We start from the raw sequence: 10,525 nt of genomic DNA on the forward strand, positions 1-10,525 counted from the left end.
TCCTCCTGAAATGTGCACGATTCGCTGATCCTTCTGCAGTCTTCGTAAGGATCGCATTAGACGTGGATTGCATTAGATCGCATTAGGTGTCAAGCTTCCACTGTATGAGATACATCGCACACTGTTGTCTTACTTCCACCTCGTGTAGCACAGCTGAAAAAATTGCCACACTGAGCTCCTAGTTCATCACCAATGTTATGCTTTCAACACATTTCACTTGAATAGGTAAAACTCGCCGTTTCTGCAGAAATTCTGGATTCGGCAGACAGGCTCCTCTTTTCATCCCAATTAAGGCCAAAAACGGCCCTTTCTCTTTCGTCCCCTCAGCTCGCTGTGGTGAAATGCACTCGCCCGGCGTGTCCTCCCCACATTTTGACACTCCCGACCTTGAGCCTGCATCGCGCGTTGTGGCCGTTTTTTTTTTTGTATATTGCCTTCCCCGCACGTCGAGCCTTCCGTCACTGCAGCACGATGTTGACGTCCCCAACCTCGTGCGACTCGTAGGTGATGGTGCCGTCAGGCGAGAGCCCATCACCGCCACCCAAGTCGGCGGCCACGCGAGACGTCAGGTCCACCGTCTCGACGCGCAGGCCCAGGAAGCCCCCGTAGCCCGGGCCGGCCCTTGTGGTACAAGCCGAGGCCCGTCAGCCAGACGGGCGGCCGCGGTGCCACCGGTTGGCTGTCAGGAACGGCAGCGTCGTCTGCGCCGCGTCACGCGCCGCCGAGCTGGCGCCGAACTGAACGAACGTGTCGGGCGCGCTGTCGGGCCAGCTGGGTGCGCCCGTCCGCGTCGGCACGTCCGGGTCGCGGCCCAGCGACAGCTCAGCGCGCGGGGTGCGCAGTGCCGACGGCGTGTTGTCGTTGGAGATCCAGTAGGCGCGGGAGACACTCAGCTGGGCCGTGCGAGCCGCAATCGGGGTCACCTGAGCGGGCGACACCGTGAGTCGGGCGGCGACCCTCATACAGAAAGTCCTACCAGCCGCGACATGGATGGCCGTCGTGTTGCAACCTGCGGGGTCCGGAAACGCGCAGGACACAACACGGAGAAGCCACTGAGAAAACATGCCAGCCACGTGCTCACTGCGACACTTCTTTCCGCGTTAAAAGAGACTAAAAATGATACATGGTGACAATAACACTTTGATTCTGAGGCTTGTAACCGGAAATGGTGGCACATCATCGTCAGCTTTTTCCGCCCGACGATAAAAGCACAAAACGCTGACCATTCCGGTCTGTAAAACCTGTAAGACCTGCCTCAGCTGGGCCAATCATTGACCATCACTCATTCATTCCATCGATGATCAACCAGAACGCTTACTCCTGCCCACAGGCCAAGCAGGCAACCAGACGCGTTTAAGCCACATGCATGACAACTCGTACCTGGACTTCCAGATTGAGGTGTTCGCCCAGCTTCCTGAACGTGACTCCGGTGATCACGTGACCATCAGGGGCGCGGAGGTCGTCCAAGTCAATGCTGCGTCTCGCCCAGCTCAGCTTCAGATAGTCGCGATTGGGGATGTCCCTGATGGAAGGCAGCAGCGTGTCAAAACTTACCGAAAGCGATCCGCTTACAACAGCTAAACAAACGCTGGTGACACAGCCAGCCATTACTGTTATGTTTATACGAAACGCGGTGTACCTTGCCACGGTCATGTTTTGGAGCGCCAGGGCTGCACTGGCCAAGTTGGAGCGCAGGGCCTTTATTTCTGGGCTCTGAAAAATCTCCATTCACCCAAAAAATGTCATCATTATTGTCTTCCTCTTCGATGAATCCCTTGGCTCCGCGTTGTTCCACCAAAGTTCTTGTTGACAAATCGCGTTCATTTGATCTCGATAATATTGGGTCGGGTTTCATCGAAGCCCTGTCTAATGGTGCCTATGTACTAATGGTGACCGCTGTACAATGTCTTGGAACTCATCAGAAGCGAAACGCATTGCAGCAACTGGAACACCATCGCGGCAGGGGTGTAATTTCTCATTTGATTGGGGGAGCTGAAGCCCCCTCACTTTGCGAAGTGGGCAAAGTTCCGTGAGAAACATGTTTGATGGCATATTCTGGGGTAGCTCGGGTCATTTTTCACCGTTTAGCTCCAACTCGTCAAGTGAAATTACGCCTTTGCATGGCAACACAGTATTTATTTAAGTGGTTCTAAGTATAGTTGGACATTTGTCAATTTTCCTTAATAAAACAAACACGAACAAGCCATAGGTGAACGAACAGCTAGACACCCGACAGCCAAATTGCGAATAAACACAAACACGAAAAAACACGTTTTTGTTGATTTCAGAGTGCACTGGTAAAGCTTAAATCGCCTTTAAATATCATACAACTTTCACTTGCCAAACACGTGAAGAACATTTTTGACAATTAGGTCACAAAGTCGCGTCATAAGTTTTATTAAGTGAGATTCTCGGGATAGCAAAAGCTTTCTTGGTTTATTCCAAGTTCAATGATATAGGGGTCAACGTGGTTTGACCAATTGTTTATTAATGACACACTGACAAAAAGGGCGGTCAATGTGACCTATGAAAATTGCCAGAGCCTACATCTCGACATGCCGTTGCTCTGATTTTTTTTTCACTGTCCACACTGGCTTCTGCGTCTATGATAACCAGAGGAGCTGATTCGCATGCGATTAAAAGTACGAGGGTTTCAAACGGGGTTGTTGACTCAAAATTGGCCCCATTGGCTCGAAAATAACGGTTTGATGATTCTTGGTTGTCTAATGATGGACTTTGCCACCCACGTTTGAAGGAGTGACCTTAATCTGTTGGCAAGCAGAAGGCGGACTTCTGCTTGCAGGCACCTGAAGTTTTACCAGCGCCTTCTAAATAGGAAACGAAAAGATGGCTTTCGACCGTCAAACATAATTTCCAAGCTTCACAAAGTTGGCTGTAGCTGTATAAGTAGCAAAATTGACTGACTGACGGAACTAACACATAATATGCTGCATGGCTCGAACAATATTACTCGCTATGTTATAGAGTTCAACGCGGGTGTCGATTTGTATTCTTTTTGAGGGCCCTGCCCCCCCCCCCGCAATGTTGAGCTTGCCCCACCACCCACCCCCCCCCCCCCAATGTTGACTGGAATACTACAAAACGTGGGTAAAAGATGATACATGACACAAAGGCTATCTCCGTGGATCTTTCTGCGTCGTGGCGTGTAGTACCTCTCATAACAAAAAGTCGCGGTTGCTCTTACCACAAGATACAAATCGTAACAGCTGAGCGGATAAACGATGCAATAAACTTCACATACCTAAAGCCACAAGACACGCAATGGTCTGTGAGGCTAAAGTGAAAAGCTCTTGAATATGGGGATGGCCCCGCCCTCGTCCCCCACAACCAAAATGCGTGCCGTTTCCCATGACCGTCATGGAAGAGCGCCATCGGCGCCCTAAGGTGACCTCTTAGGGGTACCTTCACGTGCCGATCAGAAGGGACGCGTGCGATCAGTGCCTGTTCCCTGGATCCAACCCTACATGACTTATACTGCTTAAATTAAAGACTTATCAGTTATACAAATATTGAAAACGTATAATGTATGCTTAACAACATATAGAAGAATTAGCCCACTTGTTTAATCAAAACAAAGTGGGCTAAATCCGGTGAGAAAAATGGGGAGGAGGGTAGGTTGTCGGACCTTCGGTTCGCCCCCCCCCCCCCCAATACTTACAAAAATTGACACTCCCGGAGTTCGATGTGTAGCAATACTTCAATCATAGCAAACTTTAAGGTCATGGCCACAAGTTATTAATGGGATCACATTTGAATGCACGCGCACTCTGCACACTCGGTCGCGTCGATTACTACTAGAAAATCAAGGATCCCAAACAAAATACACAAAGGGCTGACCTCAGTGGGGGCACGCCAACACTGACCTGTCGATGTCAATAAGCTTGGAGATTGGCTTCCATTACCACGGAAGAAGCATTGACGAAGCCAAACTGGTTCGCTGTCCCCTGCTCAATCTGGATGTAGAAGACTCGGTCCTTCTTCACGAACCTACATTGGAGAACATCAAGTAACTTTTGTGTACGAAGGTAGCAGAAAAGCACATGTCCAAGGCAGTATGATCTCAACGTGTCTGCGTAGGTCAACTGCGTCGTGTCCCACGTCATACAACTGGCAGGCAACTGTGTTGTAAGTTTTCCTCTTGTTCTATCCACAGCAGTGCGGCATGTCTGCGGTCAATCTTCTCCACAGTCGCTTACAGGGACTGCTCCGCATTTGAAGACATTGAGACAAGCATCAGATGTGAATGAAAAAAATCGTAACTAGTAATGCGTTTAAGTGAAAAAACACTACTCTAAACAACAAAACTTCACCGATTAGTTCATGCGGTCTTAAATACATCACATAAAGAAATAATTGTATATTATATTCGTTGTGATAAATATCGACGACCGGCGGCAATCATTTTCTGTCCTGTTTTTCGGTAATGGTAATCAAACTTTTCGGTCTAGCCGTTTGTGTTCCGGAAAGCCCACAGCAGCACCGCATATTGGGCACTAAGACCCGAGACCCTGAACTTCAGGATCCTTGTGGGTTTCGAGCAATGTTCGACGTGCCTGATATTCGCGGCAAGTAATTTTCCAACCTAGCATTCGGTGTGGGTTATCGTAACCTTTTCGGTCTGGCCGTCGTGTTTTACGCAGCCCAAAGCGTCGTCCGCGCATCCAGTATTTATATGAGAGAGCCTTGGATTATTTATCATTCTGACATTTTTTAGTGACAATGCCTGCACAGGTTATGAAAAGTTTCCGGCTTCACTTGTCTTGGCCCCTAAAATGTAAAACACTGTTTACCATTCCCTGGTCTTGATCATTCGCAATCCTACGCACAGCTCTTCGAACGCCGAGTATTCCTACCATATCCAATGCTCGCTTGGTAATGTTCAACCAGTACCTGTAGTATATGGATGGTCGATAGCTGTCTATTGAGAACACTATTGTTATTAAGAACACTTCACCTATATGTCCATGATTGTCAGTCACAGGTCAACGTGCTATTCATCGTACAGCAGCCAGGTACCTAGATAGCATACCCTAGTTAGATAGCCTTCCCAGGTACCATGTACATATGTGATAGACGTCACAAAACCAGCTTTCATTTGTGTGCTAACGAGGCTCAGATGGCAACACAAATGACGTCACAGAGACCAAACAAATCGCAATAGCTTGAGCACAATAAGTACAGCTCGATATTTCTTTCTTTCCACCGATTAAATATACATGTATATACATTTATATAAATATATATATATATATATATATATATTATATACAATCGCACATATATATATATATATATATATATATATATCCCCAATATCGTCTTTCAAATCCCCAGTGAAAGGCGGGCGTGCGCGGCTGCCCTACACCACGGCTCACCTGACCCCGGTCAACACTTTGTTCTGGGCGACGTCGGCCACCACTGGCTGCAGACTGAAGTACCGCTCCGAGTTGGTGGGGTCGTCACACAGGCAGAAGCAGTACGAGCAGTGCCAGAACAGGTTGCGCCACCAGCTGTCCACCTGGTGGCAGGTAGATGAGCTACACGTGACTCAACTACGCTCGTTTCGCGCTGGCATACTCCACACCTGCATATCAGAATAACATCTACGCCGCTAGCATTTTCACTGTTCTGCACGCCCTGCCCAATTGGAAATCCTGCTGGCGGTATAACTATCAACGCCATCCAGCACGGTCGGCGCGGAACGCGGAACAGCGGTCACACAGGACACCGTGAGTCACACAGGACACCGTGAGTCCTTTCAGGCCACAGTTGCGTTATCTCTTCTGCCGCACATAACTCCTGAGAGCAACGCCTCGACAAAAGTCTGTCTGTGCGGTGTGCGAGGTTGGCAGCCCCTCTGACCCATGACACATTCACTCTGTTCATACCACGCAGCTGAATAGACAGGCTGACCTCACTTTCGTGCTTGCACGCACACTTTTCGTGTGCGTGCACCGTATAAAGGCGCGGGCAGCCACCATATCACCTTTGTCTACATCATTCGCATCATTTCAGGACGCACTCCTGCCGGTCAGTACGCCTTCGTCTCCCCCCGGCTGCCCGAGCGGTCACCTTGCGTGAGTCGGAGCAGCGGCCGACGCGGCCCAGCTTCTGGCCGTTCTCGAACTCGATCCAGTCGTAGCGGCGGTGGGCGCCGTCCTTGCCGTCGGCGAAGCACACGGTCGAGTCGGCGTTGTAGAAGTGACAGTATGCACGCGCCCCTGGCACTGGCGCTGATGTCCGCAAATCATGAAGTTCCGCTTCTGCGTGAGGCAACGAGCAGAGGAGGGGAGCGAGTGAGGCAAGGACGAGGTGACGCGGCGGCTAAGACCTCAACACCTGGACTAGGCTCGTAGGAGAAGTAGATGGCGACTTAATAAAACGCCCTTGGGGTAAGCTGAGAATATCATTCTTTGCCGTATTGACTGATGACTGAATGTTGGCCTTCACGAAAAAATGGCGCAAGCCAAAAAAACAAACTTTTCCGGTAAACTCTGTGGAGAGAGGCGAGAGATTCAGGGTGAAACTGGGCCCGCAGGCTTCGGAAAATTAACAGGGCCCAATAAGCATTGTCAGGGAATAAATGATCAAAATGGATGACGGGTCCAGGGGCAAACAAGAATCCCCTAAGTTGATGAACAGACAGGTAGGTTGGTTCTTCTTCTCCCCATTCAACTCGCATACGGCCACTGTAATATTGCCAAAAAGCTGAAGACATTGTCCTCTAACCCATTTAGCCCCGGCACTCCTGATGGAGACTAGGAGTATATCTCCCCATCTAAGGAGACATTGCCTCCCCCCCAACTTGGGATAGATCGCCTCCCCAACTTGGGATAGATCGCCTCCCCCAACTTGGGAGAGATTGCCTCCCCCAACTTGGGAAGAGATCCCTCCCGTAACTCGGGCTACATCGCACTCATATATCACTGGCATGAGATGCATAAAACTTGGCATCACTCGATCAGGTCACGCAACGCGCATGACAATAAATGGCAGGCAGTGAAAACAGGGGAAACGATAAACGTCCCAAAAGACAGCGGGCAGCAGGCAAGCTAACGAACGCAGGCACTACTGCAATCGGGTTCGGCGGGCACTGAACGTCACTCGGGCATGTCTGCAGATTTGCACACCTGTGTAATACAGCCAACAGGTCGCTGTACTAGCCATATCTGTGTAGCATATCTAATTGATGAAGCATCAGCACTCTCCAGGCGCCATCCGAAGCACGCTGGCGCGGTGCAAGTGTTTTGAGCTCACCTCGATGCAGCATGTGCTTCGATATGACGCACTGAAGTAAATTATTTAAGTTACGTGCTCTCCTCACTGACGCGTGCAGTTACAGGCAACCCGATCGCTACAACTAACTCCACTGCGCAGCTCCATATCAGCGCATCAGACGATCCGAGTCCACGAACACAGACAGGCCGTATCACCAACCCCAAAGCACTAGCTCGGTCGGATGCGCACCCACCACCACACTATTGCACAGGGCACAACATATTGACACTAGTTTTGCCGCAAGTGCTTTGCACTACGGTACGTGTAAATCTTGTCATGTTATGCATAGGAGAGCATGCGTGGAATCTGAGATGTGACTTCGACAATTGATTTGGGGGCGCAGCAGATAAGTCTGACCTAACACGCGCTCGGGTGGGGGGGTCAAATTGACCCCTCACCCGAAGGTTTTTCCAGAATGGTTCCGAACGGCGCGGTGTAGGCCGCGCCAAAATTTGCATAGCTGTAGGCGATTGAATAGCAGATCGTTTGACATAAAAAATTAGGTGTAACTTGTAGGTCGCTGACCTATGGTAGGGTCAACGTCAGGTCATGGTTTCAGCGAAGGCAATTTCTGGGGAATCGTCCAATCTGATACAAAAAACGGAGTGATTGACGAGCCATACATCTCTGAGATGCCTGCTTAGGCACCCAAAATATTGAATGAGCAAATTACGTTGACCTAGGTCAGGTATGAAGGTCAGACCAAAGGTCAAAACCAACCTGATTTATTACTCTAGGGCTTGCTGTATGGGATAGTTCGTGGTGCTCATTTCAAATTTATTTACAGCAGGAACCGCACGACCCAAGATGACCCGGGTTGACATTTGGTTTTAGGAACATTCTGCCTAGTGTAATCTTTGTCTCTTATTAAAATGCAAAACTCAGAGCAGTCTTGTGTAATTTGGTCACCATGACCTTCAAAAGGTCAAACAAGGTCACTGACCTCAAATCGGCCTGTGACCGTTTGCTTAGAAACAGTTGTCTAGGCTCCGAGGGCACTTTGGAGACCAACCTGGAATTTTACCTTGTTTGACCTTATTTGACCGATGGTCATGACCTAAGAGGCTCAAATTTTGACCTAAGTGCGTTCACGTACAGGTAAAGGACACCCTGTAAATTCGGTATCTCTGGCTTTCTTAGCTCCTGAGATCTCAGGGGGGTAAATTGATCCCCCACCCGAGCGAAGGGTATGTAGCCGGCCACCCGGGCGCGTGCTTTTCCTACCCCAAAACCTGATTTGTCCCCAAATTTTGGTCACTTAAATATATGTTCCCGATGCCAAGGATGACACCAAACTTGGCCAATAAAGTCTTATTTTACCGAAGAATAAATAGTCCACAACAAATGATATACACCGTCACAACAACCGGCACAGTAAATAATAATGACGGCCCGGCATCATTACCGGAAATAGGTCCCGACAATCTTCACGGAAGGGTGGTCAGAGGCGCAAAAAAGTTTTATGCAGAATGAAGTGGCCTGACGCGTGCTCATTCAAATCCGACAAAAGTATGCACGCGACACGTTTTTCGTGGAGAAGGGACATTTTTCGTGTTGAAACCCCCTAGTGTATAGAAAACTACATTCCTGGACCCCCGTGCCAACATTGTGATATGTAATAATATATAACGGAACTGACAGCTGCCAGCTGAAAATCCCGGTAGACCCGGTAGAATAGGACCTGGTAGAATAAACAAATATCGAGAACATGCCGTGCTATCTTACGACCGTCAACAATTGCGGGCACCTGCAGCGCGCTTACCTAACCACATGCAACGTAAAATATCTTTTCACTCCAGGTGCAAAACATAGAAACAAAAGGTCAAAAATGTTTGAAGATGGGGGCATCATACAAAACGCGCTTTGTTCTCATACTCTCAAGTTAGCCATTTTATGTCTTTCATGGCGTTATTAGTGTTAGAGCGTATCATGAAAGAAATAAGCGTTCTGTCACCATTTGGTGCATCTGACGGATGCCTTTCAGACGAAGCCGACAGGTACATGACCTGGTCTCATGCGTAGTGTATAATGTACCTCTGCCCAGCCTCACCACTACGCCAGTATGTCTACTACCAAGACACGTTTGCCAGCCCACACCGCCTGTGCACGCGCCACGTGTCGCGATCGTCTGCTGCCTGCTGCACCGTGACGTTGGCGGCAGTGGCGTTACCAACCATGTAGCAGCCCTCGTGCCTCGCACGCTTGTAGTAGGCGCAGTTGTTGTTGCAGGTGCCGTCGCGGTTGAGGTCCACCTCGTTCTCCATGTAGCCCTGGAGCAGCTCGGTGACCTGCTCGAAGGTTGTGCCCTCCACGTGGGTAGCGGGGGTCGCAGCGCCAATACACGTTCGACAGGTCCTTGATGACCGTCTGCGCCTCGGCCGCCACGTCGAAGAGAGATACGGTCGTAGGTCTCCGACGTGAGGCGCGACTCCACCGTGAACAGGCCTGCACGCGGGGAGAACAGACTGACAAGTTGAAGCCAGGGTGGACGTCGAAGCACCCTCAGCATCACAGGTGGAATAATGCGGAACCATTCTAGGAAGAATGGTCCACATACTGGGTAGGAAGACCAAAGACGTAATGTCCGTAGTCAGTCATTGATGCAAGCACAAAGCGGGGACGAGCTCACCAGGTGGAGGCCAAGATAAAAGGGACGTGGAACTTTTTCTGGGACTTGGGACAGGCAGAACATTCCTGTTTAGAACAATGATATGAATACACCACTTAATCCTCCTCGACGACCGATATCATTCGTGCCATGGCATTTGGTGAATAGTTTTCGCATGTTGCAGAAAATCGCAGTCGAGCCAAAGATGTTTCGAAAAAAACAGAAAACGCAACGCGGCCCTCTTTTCACACCAAGCGAATGGAGCTAAGACGACCCTTCCACAGTAGTCATTCCACACAATACAGCCTTTCGGCCCGAGGCAAACGCCGAGGACAGCGAGCTGATAGGGAGGCAGAAGACGGGCGGACGAACAGCGGTGACGGGGGAGGAAGAAGTTGTTTTCGCCTGTCTCACAGTCGAAAATCAACACCTTCAAGAGCAGACGCAGTCAATTATTACGGACGAACGTGCTGGCAAGTTCGAGGAAGATGCGCAGATCGTCTTCACATGTTGCTTACCTTTGTCATATAGACGAAGCAGCATATACGAGAACTGGATCATAGAGTACCCCTTGGCCAGGGCCAGTGCCACCGTTCCGTAAAGGCCGTATGCCATTTG

At 49.7% G+C, this 10,525-nt stretch overlaps 1 pseudogene; it reads right to left on the reverse strand.

Annotated features, from left to right (window-relative positions):
- Positions 1–386: 386 nt before the first annotated feature.
- On the reverse strand, positions 387–10,525 carry LOC119109942 (uncharacterized; annotated as a pseudogene).

This window comes from Pollicipes pollicipes, unplaced genomic scaffold (assembly GCF_011947565.3).
Source record: "Pollicipes pollicipes isolate AB1234 unplaced genomic scaffold, Ppol_2.1 Scaffold_7231;HRSCAF=8579_pilon_pilon_pilon, whole genome shotgun sequence".
Classification (NCBI taxonomy): domain Eukaryota; kingdom Metazoa; phylum Arthropoda; class Thecostraca; order Pollicipedomorpha; family Pollicipedidae; genus Pollicipes; species Pollicipes pollicipes.